General features: G+C 42.0%; 1 protein-coding gene across 5 annotated transcripts in view; it reads right to left on the reverse strand.

Moving 5' to 3' along the window:
- The window catches only part of LOC126478081 (golgin subfamily A member 6-like protein 22), a 406782-nt gene that overhangs the window by 311351 nt on the left and 75675 nt on the right, over positions 1 to 19756 (reverse strand). The window contains exon 1 of one of the 5 annotated variants that reach the window (XM_050103674.1): positions 177 to 260. The exons of the other annotated variants lie outside the window; for them this stretch is intronic. The gene's annotated coding sequence lies outside the window, so the exon portion shown is untranslated. Of the gene's footprint in view, positions 1 to 176; positions 261 to 19756 lie in introns of those variants that run through there. 5 annotated transcript variants of the gene reach the window in all.

Raw genomic sequence — 19756 nt, forward strand, 5'->3', positions numbered from 1 at the left:
TGTTCGGAAGTGATCACCATCTACAAAGACAATACTGCATGTTATTGAGACTTCTTTGTGACTGAAAAGTGTGCTATCAGTAACTTTTAGCTTTTTCGGCAGCAGCTTTAGAACGTGATAGCAAACAAATAACACATTACACTTCAAGTGAAAGGTTGCCAAAGGCTGCTACTTGCTTGGGCGAGTGAAGCTCCGGTCAGCAGAATGTACGAGAGCCTGCAGTAGCAGCAGACACGCGATGGAGTTGGGGCCACCCCAACACTGATCCTACTGGACGCTGCTCAAACTGCCGCCGACGCCGACGCCCCTGAACGACTGGAGAGGGGCGCCGGGAGGGGCGGCAGGCGGAACGAAACTGGGACACCGACTCACCTCCTGCCGGCCTTCGGAAGGCGAGCGTCGGGACGCTGCAAACGCTCACCGTGACCCAATACGCAGTCGGGTCCGACGTGGGTCAGTTGTTCTGCTGGGTACGTCCCTATTTTTACGAAACAAATGGTTCGTGCTTGTGTCTTTGGTACCAAAGGACTCGGGTTCGATTCCCGGTATCTCCACAACACTTTTTTTATGAGATAAGGAGATCTGGAATGGGGTCTACTCAGTCTCTTGAGGCCAGCTGAGGAGCTGCTTGAATAAAGAAGCAGCAGCACCATTAGGATTCATCTACTGGCAATAACGGTTGGAGGGATTGGCGACATGCTTATGACATGTCCACGATCATAGATCGTTCCACGTACTGCCTTATAGGCAGCAGTCGGCCAATCGGGACAATTTGCCACTTCACCTCTGAGGATGTCTGCCGCAGCTGGAGACGAAACGCTAGGGGGAAAGTTAACACATCGATCACGGCATGTCAGCTAGAAATTTTGAAGTGAAGATAACGGAGTCATTTCAGATCTGAACTACGCTCCCCATAGACCTACGGTTAAACGCCTCGTTGGACCTTTGGTGCGCTCGACGCCTTGCATCATTTGAAGAATTGCGCTAAACATTAAATGTTGCGAGCACTGACGTACAGGTGGCGACGAAATTGTGATCAGTAGTCCAACGTTATGTCATCGATTTAAATCGAATTATATAGTGTGCTGATAGTGCATCAGCCGCGCGTGATTAGGCGAGCGGTCTGAGGCGCTGCAGGTCATGGACTGTGCGGCTGATCCCGGCGGAGGTTCGAGCCCTCCCTCGGGCATGGGTGTGTGTGTTTGTCCTTAGGATAACTTAGGTTAAGTAGTGTGTAAGCTTAGGGACTGATGACCTTAGTAGTTAAGTCCCATAAGGTTTCACACACATTTGAAAATTGAAAGTGCATCAGTAGCGCTGGCTCACATGTCCACCACAGATAAGTGATAGCCAAGTGTAACTGGTAGAGCAGTTGAGGGCACCTGTGGCGAATAGCGCTTTGTCTGTTGCGACAAAGAAACAGATACACACTCACACACACACACACACACACACACACACACACACACACACACACACACACACTCACACACACACAATCTGTTAAATGGTGATCTTTCGTGCTCTGTCGATGCATATGGTGACATGCAGTATTACCCAGAAGTAAATTTCTTAAATCCCATAAAGTTGATGGAGCGAGGTGGCGCAGTGGTTAGCACACTGGACTCGCATTCGGGAGGACAACGGTTCAATCCCGCGTCCGGCCATTCTAATTTAGGTTTTCCGTGATTTCCCTAAATCGCTCCAGGGAAATGCCGGGATGGTACCTTTGAAAGGGCACGGTCGATTTCTTTCCCCATCCTTCCCTAATCCGATGAGACCGATGACCTCGCTGTTTGGTCTCTTCCCCCAAACAACCCAACTATCAAGTTGATAATTGCTAAACTTACTTTCTTAACTACATGTTAAATATTGCTAAACTTTCCTAACCCAGTTTATTAAATAAATAGCTGTAACGTTGCATCCTGAGCATATTTCATTGTTTCTTGATTGACGTGAGACGTGATGAAATGCCATTCTCGACATCTCAGTCCCTGTTAATCGCTGCTGTAAAATGGGATGAATAGAAACATTAGGATGAAACTTCCAAAACAGGTTTATACTATTGTACCGGAAGACGATTGGGGATATAATTCAAAGATTTGTTTGTCTAGGTTGGTACTGGACCAATCTAAAAGGCAAATTATGTATTTCGACGTTGGAGACACTGTCAGTTGATGTTTTGTTTGCCCTATGACAAGCATCAGATGTGATCCTGAATTTGCATACTTCCAACTTTAATAGCCAATCTAAGTTGTGTTGTTTTAATTTACGTACATGGTAAGTAGATTTGCAACTCTGTTTCATTAACCAAAAGTTCTGCTTTAAAGTATACATTAATCTACTTCCGTTTCGCTTAATTGAAAATGCATGGTTGTGTTTTCGGAATTTGTAAGGTGAACAAAAACGGCAATCGTCAGTGTTTCTTAAGAAGAAAACCAAGAATTTGACGGAAATGAAGAACCACTTGGCACTGTTCTCAACCCACGAAAAAATGCTATGGTTAAAGCGTATAGAAAAAGTAAGCAATTGCCAAGATTGTACGTACGTAAAATGTGTCATTTAGAAGCAAAGGTTACGACTGTGTTTGCTTGTAAAAAATTGTCCGGTTAAACATGTCCATTTTAACAGATAGGGAGTCATTTTTAATTCAAAGACATGTTGTTCGGAAGCTCGTCGTTGCTTCTGAGGGTACGGCTTGTAGATATAAAGGTATCGTTTCTAAACACAATGTCAGTAACGAAATGTATTAACAAACAAACAATATTCATTCAATTTAATGTCAGAAGAAAGTAATTAGAGATATAACAATTTTTCTTTGGAAAAGATAAAGACACCACAATACATGCAATACGGTATTTTTGTTTCTGATTCTCCGAGGCCCAAAACATATTTTGACGTGTCCCTATTCACCACAAAGAACAATGAATAGGAAAAAAATTATGAGCTTTATTCGTCTTTGTGGCATGAATCAGAACACCAAGAATTAATTTTTTTATGTTGTAAAAGCATGTGCTAGCTCTCAAATCTAATTATAAATTTAAAGTTAAGTACAAGACCAATAATCTCATATAAGACTGAATTTCACATTTCTTTTTAAATTTATCATTATTTCTTTTAAAGCTGAAAACTGTTTCTATTTACCCCAGTTTATGTTTTTTTTGAAAAATCCACTTTTGTCATTAAAGGGCAGAGTCCTTTTGGAAGAGCAGGTGTCTTCCAGCTTTCCGTTCCTCTTGTTTCCCTAAACCGCCTAATATGAGTTATAACAAGGTTCTTTTCGAAGGGCACAACTGATTCCCTTCCCTCAGAATTCTTCAATTTGACCCATGTTGAGTTTCTAAGGATTTCATCATGGAGAAGACGTTAGACCATGATCTTCCTACTTTCTTCTACTGACACTCTGTCTTTGAAACGTCTGGAATGACGGAATATTAATCCGCAAGCTTTCCTCCTATTTTTTCCCTTGCATACTATTATTCTGTGGCTACAAAAGTTCACGGGCTTGTAGAACGCGACAAATATTCTTCGATAATTTATTTTTTGATGTAGTAACAGATAATATCTTTCAATGACGATCAGTCAAAAGTGATTAACAATTCTGTTAAGAACACCATAGGATCAAAGAAAGTTTGGAACGAAACTAAAAGAGGTACATGAATTACGTCGCATGGTCGATGATTTAAAGAAGAAGAAAACATCAACTAGTAGCTGTATTCACATGTGTTGCAAAGCCTCTTTTGCCGCGCGGGGTAGCCGCGCGGTCTTGTTGTCTTGCCACGGTTCGCGCGGCTGCCCCCGTCGGAGTTTCGAATACTCCCTCGGGCATGGGTGTGTGTGTTGTCCTTAGCGAAAGTTAGTTTAAGTTAGATTAAGTAGTGTGTAAGCCTAGGGACCGATGAACTCAGCGGTTTGTTCCCATACGAACTTACCACAAATTTCATAAAAGCCTCTTTTTGTTTCTAAGGAGGTACACGAATACAAAACAGACAGTAATATTAGCGGGCCTGTAACGCTAGTTAGTACCCCTTTTTGCCGGCGAAATGGCTTACAAATTGCAACAATAAACAATTTCCTTCGAATTTATTTTGTTTCAAAAATTATAGCGATTTGAATAATGTAAACGGTGAGTGGAAGGCAGCAGTTCCATGTCTCAGATTGTCAGCTCAAAATATGTCGTAATTCCTCTTTTTCTAAGTACAAATAATGAGCCATGTGTGTACCAAATTTAACTGAAATTCCTGCAGGCGTTCCTGACTTATTGTGTCACCCTTTCTTATTTTTACCCTAAGCCACGTGGATGCTAAGGGTATCCATTGATACCTGCACCAGTTTCGAAAGAAATTGCTTCAGTTGCCCTAGAACATTTTGATATGTCACTGTCTTTGCACCATTACCCCTCTCCTTACTCCTTGGGGTGCAGATTTATCGGAACTGTCATCAATGCGCCAAGCTACCCCTAAAACTAGGAATACGATTTAAATTTCGGTCGGTGTAGGATATTTTTACATGTCTGAGCTTCTCACCATTACACCTACCCCTATGGCCCTAGGGATAGTAGAAGTATAGTTCATGACCCCTGCGGGAGGTAGGTACTTCTTACTCCCCTCAGAAATATTTGCGGGCTTGCTTAATTACAATCGGATGACCAGTATAGGAACGCAAAGGAGACGAACAAACATTAGATTGCGTTACGCATGTAGGGGAAGGGGTAAACGTGCTATTAACATCGAGGTTTTTCGAGTCGCAATATAGGCCACAATGTGAGGTGCACGTTCCTCGCAGACTACTCTAACATGCTCATATTTTATACTCAGACCGCGTTGAGTCCATGTACTTTGTGCACAATTATCTCTCTGTGCATCATCTGTTTTAAAACATTGTGTCAGGTTAAGAGTATCTCGTCCTGTCTGATATTACGTTTCTAACCCCAAAACCCAATTCCTGCAGCCAACTTTCTGGCGACGTCGCAGATTGTGCACACTCGTGCAGCCGTGAATAATACGCCGCATCTGTTCCTGACACTCCACTTGTAGTAATATATTTTCTAACATACACTGTAAATAGCAAAATTTGATTGCAGTTTGCTCTAGAAGATAAAAAATACAAATCGAGATCAGCTGTCTGAGAATGTCCATTGATACTCTCGACTACAGTAATTGAACATACTAATCTATTAGGCTAGTGATACTTGTTAAGTAAGACTCTCAGTATGTGAAAGCTGTGCAAAGGATTTATAATCTTAGAGAAATAGTTTTTATCGTAGTTGCATATAATATTATATACTCTTGCAGAAAGTTTGAAAATGTCTTAAGAATCTTCAGAATGCAAGCAAGAGTAAGAACTCGGTATTACACTGATAGCAGCTGATTCGTAAATCACCTACATATTTCTCTTGTAAATAATTTTAACCAATAACGCTGCTGTAAGAGTATTTTATTCTGCTGTTCGCACGACTATAAGCTCATTTCGACACCATGGTCATTTTCAAGCTATCTGCAAAACATATAAAATCTTGGTACATGAGTTTTCTAGGTTATCACTAATTGTAAATTCCGTTATAATTTTTACATTACAGTTTGGAAGCACTTACGTTCTTAGCACTTCGTTATCGTTGACGCTGCCGATATTCTATTAGTGTGCAGCTGCTGAGCACTATTTTTGAGACAGCTTGGTAACGACACAGTCTAATACATACAGTAGCGATCCTTTCTAGTGTATGTTTAATTCCAGCTCATTCCGCTGAAAAAAGAGAATATAAACACATATTTCATGCATGAGAAGAATATATTTCTGTTGTAGTCGGTTGTTATTACCATAGGCACTTTCCCTGACACTTAAAAATTTTGTATGGTGTCTAATGAATCGCCCATTCTTATACTTCACTCGACTTTCTAATACACGAATATTTTTATAAGTGTAATTATTTTTATAATTCTTCAGGATTTCCCGGCGAAAGAAAAGACGCGAATAACCGGCAGAAACCCGATTCAACCTAGTAATTATTTTTGTTTCAAGAGGGAATGTGTTGAAGATTCTTGTCGTTTGCGGATCAGATTTAGTAACAATTGTGAAATTGGTTTTTTCTGTGTTGGAAAACAGTTTTATTGGTTTTGACGATTCATTATCACGTCTGAATGGGAGGTATATGTTATACGTTGAATAACATAACCATTACATGCCATATGGGTTTCCTATGTCCTACATTCCCTGATTTGGCTGAAAGTGTAGCGAACACAACTCTGCTTTGTTGGTTAGATATATGATGTCTCTGTGCAAACGACCGGGTCTTCTGGTCTTCACTAGAAATTTTTTGTTATTAAAGGAAAACGACGTTATTCAGTAAATGTTTGTACGTTAGAATATGGTAAAGACGTACTATGGTTACTGGTTACATATCTGGTATATTAATCTGTGAATTTATATGATATTATTATCTTTGTATTGTTTACTTGTAGTATTTTCTTTGCGTAAATTGTTTATCAATCATCGTTTTCGATGATTTCAGTATAGTCGTCGATGCAATTTTCGTGTTTTGACTCAATTTGCTCATTTAAGGTTTTTTTTCGGGTATTTGGGCGGTTGAGTGTTAATTTCTCTTTCTTCCAGAAAATTCAGTTTCGGCCTCTTTGGTGTTATATGCAGGATTTCTATAGATTTACAAAGCTGCATGTCCACCAGAAGTAAAAACTAACCACATGTTCTTCCTACTATAGTGCACAAGCACAATTAAAAAATTGTCGTTACTTGTTATCTTTCCTGGTGCCGCAACTCAATGGTCAGCAGTGCAATGTGCTTAGGCTTCGGTGACCAGAGGCCATTTCAATGGAAGAAATTGTGTGTGTGTGTGTGTGACCGCGCTATGATATGATAAAACTGCAGACGTTTCCCTTGCTATTACAGCCAGTCGTCTTCAGGGTGACTACTTGTCTCAAGCTCAAAATAGCTGGCACAACGATGCACTGAATATATGACCCTCAACACTGCATCCATTTGACGCCACTGGCAGAGAATGAACCTGTCAGAATAATGCGGTCATCATGGCCTGATCGCAGAATTTCGTTTAGTTAGTTCTCGAAAAACCTAATCGATTGGTGTCTTAAGCGGAAGTGATTTCATACCTAAATAAAGAACTAACTCAAGTAGGCTAAAGAGAACATAATGTTGTACCACCATGATATCTGTATGAAGAGGGCACAAACAGAACGTAGATTTGTATTGTTTGGTCCACGTTTGTTAAGTGCTGGGTACTTTTCTTTAAAAAGCAGAAAAAGTCTTTCACAAACCATGAGAAATCATTCTTTGTCACTGTTGCTAAGTATTTAAACTGTAGAGCTAAAGAAACTGGTACACCCGCCAAATATCGAGTAGGGCCTCCGCGAGCGCGCAGAAATGCCTCTAAATGACGTGGCATGGACTTGACAAATGTCTGAAGTAGTGCTGGAGGGAACTCACAGCATGAATCCTGCAGGACTGCCCATAAATCCGTAAGATTATGAGGGCGTGGAGATCTCTTCTGGACAGCACATTGCAAGGCGTCACTGATATGCTCAATAATGTTCATGTCTGGGGAGTGTGGTGGGCAGCGGAAGTGTTTAAACTCGGAAGATTGTCCCTGGAGCCACTCTGTAGCAATTCTGGAATTGTGGGGTGTCGGATTGTCCTGCTGGAATTGCCCAAGTTCGTCGGAATGCACAATTGACATGAATGGATGAAGGTGATCAGACAGGATGCTTGTCATAGTCGTATCTAGATATATCAAGGGTCCCATATCACTCCAACTGCACACGCCCCACACCATTACAGGGCCCCCACCAGTTTGAACAGTTCCCTGCTGACATGCAGGGTCCATCGATTCAAGAGGTTGTCTCCATATCAGTACACGTCCATCCGCTCGATACAATTTGAAACGAGACTTGTCCGACCAGGCAACATATTTCCAGTCATCAACAGTCCAATGTCGGTGTTGACGGGCCCAGGCGACGCGTAAAGCTTTGAGTCGTGCAGTCATCAAGGGAACACGAGGGGCCTTGGGCTCCGAAAGCCCATATCGATGATGTTTTGTTGAATGGTTCGCACGCTGCCACTTATTGATGGCCCAGCATTGATCTTCAGCAATTTGCGGAGGGGTTGCACTTCTGTCACGCTGAACGGTTCTCTTCAGTCGTCGTTGGTTCCGTTCTTGCAGGATCTTTTTCCGGCGGCAGCGATGTCGGAGATTTGATGTTTCACCGGATCCCTGATATTCATGGTACGTTCGTGAAATGGTCGTACGGGACAATCCACACTTCATTGCTACCTCGTAGATGCTGTGTCCCATCGCTCGTGCTCGCCGAGTATAACACCACGTTCAGACTAACTTAAATGTCGATGACCTGCCATTGTAGTAGCAGTAACCGCTCTAACAATGGCGCCAGACACTTGTCTTATACAGGCGTTGCCGACCGCAGCACCGTATTCCGCCTGTTTACATATCTCTGTCTTTGAATACACATACCTATACCAGTTTCTTTGGCACTTCAATGTAGTTTTATAATGTAATTTTGATTCTTAAATTCGAACTCATCTACATTTTTGTTCATTCGAATTATTTGTTTAACATTTATGTACTTCAATTTTTTGTTAACACATCCATGTAATTTGTGTCGTTAAACTATTTTTCCAGGCTGTGACAGAAACAAGAGCAGAATTGTTAGAATAGATAACTTGTGAATCGTTCTCGGATGCTACGTCCTTTGCCTTCATTTGATGTGTCGGTCCAACTGCATGTATCCAAGTGAGATACCAGTGTTTTTAAATTAAACTTTTTCTCAGTTATTCTGGACTTTCAACGAGAGTCCCTTAACTGCGTCAAGCTGGTGCGCCTCTTCTGTCGGACACCACAGTTCCATATGATAACAACAGCTTCCACGTAAGACAGCAATCGCGTTGATGTTAAAAACAGGTAAATCGTTAGAACTAAATGTTGTACTTTCTCCGAAAGCACTTGACGGATTTCTAAGGTTGAAACACAACCGAAATCTTAGCGTCGAATTCTACGGTATTAACAACATAAATCACTATAGGATCATTTGAAAAAGTGAAGTTTGTCATCCTGCACATTCACTGCAGCGAGTGGATAGAATTTGGATTGTATGACTCTGTGCACATATTGTCGTCAAAACACGGATGTCAGATGCGTGGTGATTTTGCTTGCAGCTGTTGCAAGTTTTAGAACTGTTAAATGTTTTAAACACATAGACGATATGAAAAAACTCTACTTTTCGTTTAACCATACTTCCGTGAAATGAGTTAATGAGAAATGAGTATATCTTTATTTTTATTCCCGTCGCGTTGCACAAGATACATACAAGTAAGCACTAGCATTGAATACACTTATGCGAGAAGAGAAATGCTAGTATGTAACACAAAACAACACTCGAAGATAGGCGTGTCTACGGACTATTCATGAAATCCACATTACAAAAATTCCACCTGTCACGAAAAACGTATAATACGAGAAATCATCACGTAACGGATTACAAGCTGTCCACATGATAACATGAAAAATAGGATTAATAATCACTGATGAAACCTTAGCGTCGCTTGTCATACGTCCAGGGACTATATTATTAATTTCTCTTAGCGAAATTACTAAAAGTCTTTTTCAGTCATTACCTACATCCATCCATCTTTTAAAGGATATTCTTTTCCTTGAACCAAGCTACGTATTAACTTCCAAAAGTACTGTTTTACCGCGCAGGATTAGCCGAGCTGTCTAGGGCGCTGAAGTCATGGACTGTGCGGTTGGTCCCGGCGGAGGTTCGAGTCCCTCCCTCGGGCATGGGTGTTTGTGTTTCTCCTTAGGATAATTTAGGTTCAGTAGTGTGTAAGCTTAGGGACTGGTGACCTTAGCAGATAAGAACCATAAGATTTCAGACGCATTTGAACATACTCTTTTACCATTTTATTCTTTTCCGTACGTCACTGCATAAAATGCGTTAATTATTTACGAGATAATTTTGGGGTAATTTATGGCTTTCGCTTTCGAGATATATTCTATTGATGCATGTCAGTATTTAAGGAAGCAACACAATTTGTTTTATAAGTACCTAAGTACTACGCCAGATCTTCAGTACGGGACCTTTTCCTCGAATGCGTACAAAATTTGATGGAACGTAAAGTCATATATGCCGGCCGTGGTGACCGAGCGGTTGTAGGCGCTCAGTCCGGAACCGCGCGACTGCTACGGTCGCAGGTTCGAATCCTGCCTCGGGCATGGATGTGTATGATGTCCTTAGGTTAGTTAGGTTTAAGTAGTTCTAAGTTCTAGGGGACTGATGACCACAGATGTTAAGTCTCATAGTGCTCAGAGCCATTTGAACCAACGTAAAGTCATATATGTCCATATTGCGCAGTTAGAACAATACACCATGAAATGGGCATCTCGTTAACGGCAAATTATCGCAGAAAAAGGGAAGCTCCGCCGTTATAACCTCAGATAGGCCTGTCGGGGCCGACCACCGCCAATGGCACCGTCTGGATGAATATGAAGGGGCGTGGTATCAACACACCGCTCTCGCGGCTGCTGTCGACTTTGGAGCCTCTAATTCTCATTCAGGCAATTCCTCAACTGGAAGAAAAAATTTTATTGTGGGCATCCACAGCCGTAGAATTATACAATGATGAAAAAGACCGCTTCATCTGTATGATAAATATTTGCATATGTTTCAACTATTTCGCGGCGTTAGAGCCACCCCCAAAACGTATAAATAACCTGTTTTGGTTAACATTTAGATCACACATACATGAAACTGTGTAAGATAATTACGTACTCACATTTATCTCAAAAGATCACCTGTAGATGACCCAACATTCTTTGTCCCATTGTGATAAAAATATTCAACTGTCTAGAGGTCTGCTTTATGCGGTTTATTTTACCTTACCAGGTGAACGTAGGTTTTGTCACCTGCGCATCATTTGTTTTTATAGTTTTGCAGCCCATCTGGTTACCACTTTAGCCTTATTCTAGATTCCCTGTATCAGGTTGATGTTCCCTGCATTCTGCTTTCCCTCAGTCCTTCTTTTCTCTAGATGGTCTGTTTTGTAAGCAGCATTTTGTCTAAATTACCTTACCGATGTGAAGTTAACTTTCATCACCTACATAAATCATTTGTTTTATCTTTCACCTCCATCTGGTTTACCACTTTATCGTTATTGTAGATTTCCTGTATCGGGATAATGATCCCTGCGTTCTATCCTATTTTAAACTGAACTACCGACGTCTTGACAACTAAACGGTTTTATCAGAATGGGGCAAAAAATGCTAGGTCATCTGCTGGCTATCGTTTGAAATGAATTACGAAATAAATGTGAGTACATAATTTTCCTATTTAGTTTTGTGTATGGTTCGTCTAAATGTTAACCGAAACAGGATCTTCATATGTTTTGATACTGTTAATGTACAGATGTATCCCTGAAGATGTTGCTATAACGTCACGAAACTAATTGCATCATAAATAAATGTATGAAGCGGTCTTTTTCATCATGCTCCTCAGTTGGCATCCGAGGCTGAGTGGACCCTGGTCCAGTCCTCCCACCAAGGAAAAATGAACCGGGAAAGAACGCGGATCCTCTACATGGCACGCTGCGACGTACCCCACCATGAAGCAACCATCAGGCTTCCCTTTGCGCCTCATATCATTTCTGTTCCAATTGGCATCTGGTTTCCATACAGTATAAATACTTTGCGAATCTAAAGTCTCGGATGTTATACTTGTTTGTGTAGTACTGTTGTAAATTGCTATTTTTTTTTAATTTTAGAAGTGTATCTAGCGCGTGGTGGATATGTATATCATACCACTGATCTGAACGTGGTGATTTTGAAATTCGTGACATGCAATCAAGATACTCTTACATATCAGCGAGAGCCAAGATTAATGTACCCCATATTGAAATATATCACATGTAACACAACTGGCGCTATTTTCGCGAAAACTGAGCAGGACCTATAGACTGCCTTTCTCCAAACTGGCCTTGAGTACCGTTTGCGTAACGACATGGGTTCGAGTTTCAGGATTCGCAGTGGCGGCTTGGCAGAGGAGGCGCGGCGCACGGTCGGCTGCCAACATTCCGCCCTCTTAAAGGGTCAGTCCGGCGGCCGCTCGCCGCTCCCTGCTGCTCGGTGCCGTGTTCCGGCGGGCACAGCTCTGCTGAAACTCGCCAAACAATGCAGCACACCTGGGGCTGCCGCAGTCTCGACATCGCACTCAAATCATTCCTCAAACACAAATTTATTAAGATGCTGGAACTGGTGCATTTAAGGAGGTGGGCGAAGGGGGGGGGGGGGGGGGGGGAGAACCGGGGAACGAGCCAGCAATACCTTGGTTTCTCCACTGCTAATTCAACCTTTTAGGCAAATGTATTATGCTTTCTTGTCGTTTGCAATCGTAACCTCTTGTATTTCTTAATTCATTTGTCCAGGAGAGATGTGTAGTAGACAGTTACATTCCTTACTTTTGCGAGGTAATCAGAAGAAAGACTTCGGCAACCTAGAGAAAACTGGACATCAATTTTTTGCCAGTTGATAACCCCTTACCCATTTTTGGTGTAGGAACTACAGTTTCCACCTACAGCTTTCATTGTTGTTCAGCTTTTGGAGTGAAGTGGGAGATCCATTCAACACCGAAACGATACAGAAAATAAAAAGAAGGAAGATTATATTTCGTAGTATCTTCAGTGATAGAAAGCAAAGTATAATGGCATGGTTAGCTCGGGTGCTACCAGTGGCAGCTTCAACCGTCTAATTGGAAAGGTTTTTCCTGTCCTTCGCGCACACTGGCATCTTTCCATCTCGAAGTGTGGGAGTCAAGTGTTAAGTGTATCTGACTCGTGTAGATAACAGTATGGCTGTTCTTTGAGTGTGGTGTCGTGCTTGTGTCGTATGATGAGAAAAGGGTGTGTGTAACATCCGGTGCCAGCACATAGCCTGCTGCCCCCCTCGAATAGCATCTACAACCCCTTCGAGCTTCAAGTCCCCATCCAACAGACGGACCACCATCAACAATGGGGTCACATGCCCTCGTACAAGACACACCATGGAGTGGCTGTATAATAATCCAGGAAAGTGACGGAAAATGAACGTGAACTTCACGTCATCAACCCTCCTCCGCGTTGCCGGAAAGGAAAGGGAAAGCGACCAACAGCGCTAGGCGTACCCAGGCGGTTACCGGTCCACGCCCGACGTTGCTTGCCTTCGGTGACCTGACGGGAACCGATGTGTTCAAAGAGGCGAGGCCGTTGGCTATTGTCAACAGTGCGGTCATTAGAGGCGGAACTCAAGCTCAGATACTAAAATTCTGAGGAAAGAAAATACCTTGCTACCTTGGCAACATAACGATCACACCATTCACTTCAATCTTTTCACTGAAAGTACGGAAAATCGGACGTTGGCAGAACGCAAATGTGAACACCACTCTTCCTACTCGTGGCACAACGTCAGTTGTATACACGACCTGGAATAACGAATTTGTCAGCAGTGTACGATACTTTTAAAAACTATGCGAGACTGGCACAAAAGAACTGAGACTGCTTCCTTCCAGTACTCGTGAACTAAGCAAGCCGAGCAAACAAAACTGGCACCAGGAGATATGACGCTAATGCCATCTTGTAACATCGCCTCTGGCCTTGATCTCAATTCGGCGAAGTAGGTCATACCCTGCCGTGGCCACTCACCGATGATTGGTTTCCGTGGACCTAACAAACTGTGCAGATGTTCAGTGCTACTTTTCACCCGCTGTGGGAGTGGAAGATGTCGACACTGCAGTAAGGAATAATACAGCAGGCAGCTCAGTTGAAAAGGTATGGACATCTCTAAAAGGAGCAATCACAGAAGTTGGAAAGACAAACATAGATTTTAGGAACAAAGAAATCTTAGGAACGAAGGAACATTGGGTAATAGAAGAAATACTTCTACTGATCGACGGGTAAAGAAAGTACCAAAATGTTCAGAGATAGTCGAGAACACAGGAAAATAAATCACTACGAAATAAATAAATAGGAACTGCAGGGAATCCAAGGCAAAATGGATGCCGGAAAAATGTGAATAAATTAAAAAAATCTTCGGAATGACTGATTTCGAGAATAGAAAAGTCAAAACAACCTTCGGTGAAATGAAAAGCAATTGCGGTAGAATGGGAATTGTATTATTAAAAGCGGAGTAGAGAGCGGCATGGTGGAAAGAGTACACTGAAGGCCTCTGTGAGGGAGAGGAACAGTTCGATGACGTGGTAGAAGAAGAAACTGGAATATGTATGGGAGAGACAGGGGCTCCAGTATTAGAGTCAGAATTTAAAAGAACTTTGGCAGACTTAAGATCAACTAAGACAGAAGGGATAGATCACGTTCTATCGGAATTTCTAAAATCACTTGGGAAGTGGCAACAAAATTATTATTCACGTTGGTGTTTAGAAGGTATGAGACTGGCGATATACCACCACATTGTTGTAGAAACGTCATCCACACAATTCTCAAGATTGGAAAAGCCGACAAGTGCGAGAATTATGATACAGTAAGCTCAACATCTCATGCACCCAAGTTGCTGACAAGAATAATACACAGGAAAATGGAAAAGAAAATTGAGGATCCTTTAGATGATGACCAGTTTGGCTTTAGGAAAGGTAAAGGCACCAGAGAGGCTGTTCTGATGTTGCCGTTGATACTGGAAGCAAAACTGAAGGAAAATCAAGACACATTCATAGGATTTGTCGACCTGTAAAAAGCGTTCGAAAATGTAAAAGGTGCTACAAGTTCAAAATTCTAAAAAAATAGGGGTAAGCTCTGGGGAAAGACGGATTATGTAAAACATGTACAAGAACCAAGAGGCAACGATAAGACTTGAAAACCAAGAACGAAGTGCTCGAATTAAAAAGAGAGAAGGCAGGAATACAGTCTTTTGCCCCTACTGTTCAGTCTAGAACCAATCGAAGAACAAATGACAGAAATAAAAGAAAGATTCAAGACCGGGATTAAAATTTAGGGTGAAAGGATATCGATGATAAGATTCATTGATGACATTGCTATTCTCAATGAGGGTGAAGAAGAATTACAGGATCTGTTGAACGGCATTAACAATCGAACGAGTACAGAATATGGATTGGGAGTAAATCGGAGAAAGACGAAAGTAATGAGGAGTACAGAAATGAGAGTAGCGAGAAACTTAATGTCAAAATTGGTGATCACAAAGTCGACGACGTTAAGGGATTTTGGTACCTTGGAATGAAAATAACTCATGACAGTCGAAACAAGGAGGACATAAGAAGTGGACTAGCGTGGCAAAATGGGCATTCCTGGCCAAAAGAAGTCTACTGATACCAAAAGTTAATTTGAGGAAGATATTTCTGAGAATGTGCGTTTGGAGCACAGCATTGTGTGCTAGTTAATCCCGGACTGTGAGAAAACCGGAACAGAAAAGAATAGAAGCATTCGAGATGCGGTGTTATAGAAGAATGTTAAAAATTAGTTTGACTGACTAGGGTAAGAATGAAGAAGTTCTTCGCAGAATCGGCGAAGAAAGGAGAATATGGGAAACACTGACAACAATAAGGGACAGGATTATAGGATATGTGTTACAACATCGTGGAATAAACTCCATAGTATTAGAGAGGGCCGTAGAGGGTAAAATCTATAGAGAAAGACAGAATAATTGAGGACGTAGGATGCAAGTGCTGCTCTCAGATGAACAGGTTGGCACAGGAGAGGAATGATGAGTTTTGCACAGATGACTTAACTGGACAGTCGTGGTACGATACAACACCTGAATATTCGGGAAACCAGGAACGTATGCGTGTAGCCCCATGAATGCATATCTTCTTATCTTGGAAGAACGAAGTGTACACGTCGTATTAATCACGAAGATGGTCATATGTAACATGAAATAAACATCCTCGATTCACACTGACAGTAACACGAACGGAAGGGCACAAACCATGATTTGAAGAACACATCCAAAACATCACAGAACCTCTTCCAGCCTGAACTAAATCCTGCACATGTACTGCAGGTTAAACGCTTCATTGGGTGGCCGGTGTACTTAACGCCTTGCATCCTTTGGAAAGACAAAATCGCCATTCGTCGGACGATGCTACACGGCCCTCTCAACTACAGTCCAGCTACTTGTTTGACCCAATGAAATCGTGCAGGTTAATGTGTCGCTGTGAACAGTGGCCGCTACCGAGGTACTCGATTTCCAATATCGCTTGCATGTAGTTCCGTTCGCAGTCTCTGCACAGAAAACGGTTGAGATGGACCTACATTCACTGAATGTCGGGTTTGAAACGATTGTCTTTGACAATGCGTTAGGGTCGTGCCCAGTCTCTATGGGTTAGGATTTTTTTACAAGCTGTTTTTAATAAGTAATGCAACAATTTTTTGCTGAAAACAGGTTGGGTTTATTCAGGATTTCAATACACCATACTTGTCCCCACTCTACTGGCTACAAAATCATATTTTTCAACATGATCTCTGTTCACCGCGACGACCTTACATCTTACTGGGAGGGCTTGTACGCTTGCATGGCCGACCGGTGTGGCCGAGCGGTTCTAGGCGCTTCAGTCTGGAATTGCGCGACCGCTACGGTCGCAGGTTCGAATACTTCCTCGGGCATGGATGTGTGTGATGTCGTTAGGTTTAAGTAGTTCTAGGGGACTAATGACCTCAGATGTTAAGTGCCATAGTGCTCAGAGACATGTGAACCATTTTTGAACGCTTGCATGGTACCGCTCTACTGGTCGACGTCAGAGCCACCTTCTTGCTGCATCAATAATATCCTCGCCAACAATGTACTTCTTCCCGCGAAGTGCATTCTTTATTGGGCCAAACAGATGGAAGTCGGAGGATGCGAGAGCCAATCTGTACGATGGATGAGGAACAAGAGTCCAATGAAATTTTGTGATATTCCGTAAAAAATTGTCACGATCAGGCTCATAGCAAACAATTCCGCACAGATAGCCCTTCGTTGTTTTTTACCCAAATTGCATGAAAATATAATCACACGTCAGTTCTAGTATAATACATTTGTCCAATGAATACCCGTTTATCATCTGCATCTCTTCTTGGTGTAGCGATTTTAATGGCCAGTAGTGTATTTTGTGCTAAGTAATACATGGCCCAGGTACATTAATGTGACCACCACCTATGTTCGACGTCGAAATGTAATAAGAAACCACTCCCAGACGGCAGGCGGCAGCACTAGCAGTGGAGGGTATATAAAGTGTGTCGCGGGGGGATGGGGGGTGGGGGGTGGGGGTGGGGTGTGGGGGGGGGGGGGTGAGGGACGCGGGAAAGATGTGCAGTCGCGGTAACGGATCGATGTCTACAAGGACATGATGATTAGTTTTCGGGCTAACGGTGGAATCATTTCCGAAATGGCTAAGTTTGTAAACCGATCGCGTGCCGCCATGCTTAATGTACACCGTGCAACGGAAAATGGCCCTATCTAAAACCGGCGCTGAGGCTACCTTGTGTACCACGGGCCATAGATGACAGGGATCAACGGGGGCTGCGGAGACGTGTGCGGGTAAATAAATAAGCAACAGACCACCCAGTTGACCTAAGGGACTACCAACAGTGGCTCCTCAACGACTGTTCAGCGAGCATCGCTGCGTATGGCCTCTGCAGCAGGCGCTTGGTTCGTGCGCCCATGCTGTACAGGGAAGTGTCGCCGCTGAGTGACTGCAGGAGGATGCACGATGACTTAGACAGAATTTCTACTTGTTGTGTTGTCTCATTCCACGAAACTTTATTATTTTTTCGGATTATAGACCCAATTTCCACTGCACATCTGATTCCAAAGATTGTAACCAAGCAAAGATAAACGCATGGCAGCCCCTTAATTCATCTCTTCACGACTTAAACTATAAAAGCCGTCTCTGTTGACTGTTTTGGCGAAATTGTATTGGTATTGCACAGTTTTATGACATTCGTTAGAATAACATTGAACTACACCATTTTGTATAGCCAACTGGAGCTCTCTTTAGATGGAGAATGTAAAATAATGCCTATGACAAAAAGACTACTACATGATTACAGAATTAGTGGCGAACTTAATGAGCACACCAAATCGTATAAGTACTTAGAGGCAATAATAACAAATCAAGTAAAAAGGGACAACCACTTAAAATCATTGTTCTGCGAAAATACAATATTACTGGAAAGTAAGTCGCATACAAGACAGTATTGGGGCCAATTCTATTGCTCCAGCGTGGTGGTCTCGTGGAAAGTAGTACCCATTAAAGTCCACACACATCCGCATTCGCTCGTTTCTTACTAAAAAAAAATATCTGTATGTTGTTATTATAAAGTAGATACGGCAACATAAATCCATAAAATTCAAAGATCCTTGCTACAGGATGGTATAGCCCACACGAAACTGTAACAGAGAGTTTATGGAAAGTTAAATGGGAGCCCTAATTTTTTGTACCACAAGCACTTAATTGCGAAGCCCTAGAAACAAAGTTAACATACTCTGTAATAATACGCTGTAATTTTTAAGTCCTCTGGATATTGTCAAGAAAAACCCTGCTCTCAGGGGCAGAAGTTGACTTTGTATTTCAAGTATCCGTATCACAATCTTTCTATTCATAGATAGTATACCAAACATTCTACGTACAATTCAAATGATCATAAATATTTTTAACGAATAGTAGTCGAAAAATTAAATTTTCCGATAATACTAGATATTTGTACTAAGTACCCGTTAGTAACATTATAACCCTCGTGGAGCGTGGACAAAACTTCGGCTCAGAGGCTAAGCAAGTTTCATCCATTTGTTTAATCGATGTATCTCTCTCGCTAGGACGGACGGATTTCGTTTGTACAGTATTGACCCACTTATGACATCGCCAATGCAGTTTCGTCGTTCACGACACTTCGGCCAGCTTCATTCTCCGTAAAGTCATGGTAAATATTTTAACATTTTAGTTCGCCTGCACGTGGTGTAATATGGTACGCTGGAGCACATCTAAAACCGGCGAGTGTTTCGACGCTTGACTTGAAGGAATACGGTTCAAATGAGTTACCTCCTCCAGTGACGGGATGAAAAGCAAGTGGAACACAGTTCAAGATCACATGACTGTTAGTCAATGTCCTGGATTAAAACCGTTCTGCAGTACTTCGTGGAATGAAGACATTGTCGCCGTCTTTTGCTTACTCCATGCTTCACCCTCTACTTCATTTTCATAACGAACCGTAACATCGAAAACACGGCCATATCCTGATGGAAGATGTTTTTCTCTCGTTCTTATCTCTTCTTTTGTAGATTTCATCTCGTTGCCGCAAAGGATATGACCGACTATTATTTTACGTTTTACGAGATACTCCTTAAAAATAATCCGCTTTACATCCCAGAAAACATTGGCCATAGCGTTCCCGGTAGGAAGAACACGACTTTACACCTATTACTGAAAGCTTTCTCATAATTATTTGTAACATAAACATTTTTGACATATATTTGACGTCATCTAATTCATACATCTTTAATCGCCGACTGTCCTACGCCGTATTACGCACTACCTTGATACAGTCATCTCTGTTCACAGTGTTGTAACGTCCTTCTAGTGGTTCATAAAGGAGTGAAATAAAATTATGGTTGAATTCACTAGCTCTATCGTCAGTTCTTAAAACTATAGGAGGCTACATAGGTCAAATTAAAGAATCGAATAGCGGAATTACATTTGTCAAATTAAGCAAATCACACATAATGTGACTGCTTTGAAAGTAC

This window comes from Schistocerca serialis, chromosome 1 (genome assembly GCF_023864345.2).
Source record: "Schistocerca serialis cubense isolate TAMUIC-IGC-003099 chromosome 1, iqSchSeri2.2, whole genome shotgun sequence".
In the NCBI taxonomy this organism is placed as follows: Eukaryota; Metazoa; Arthropoda; class Insecta; order Orthoptera; family Acrididae; genus Schistocerca; species Schistocerca serialis.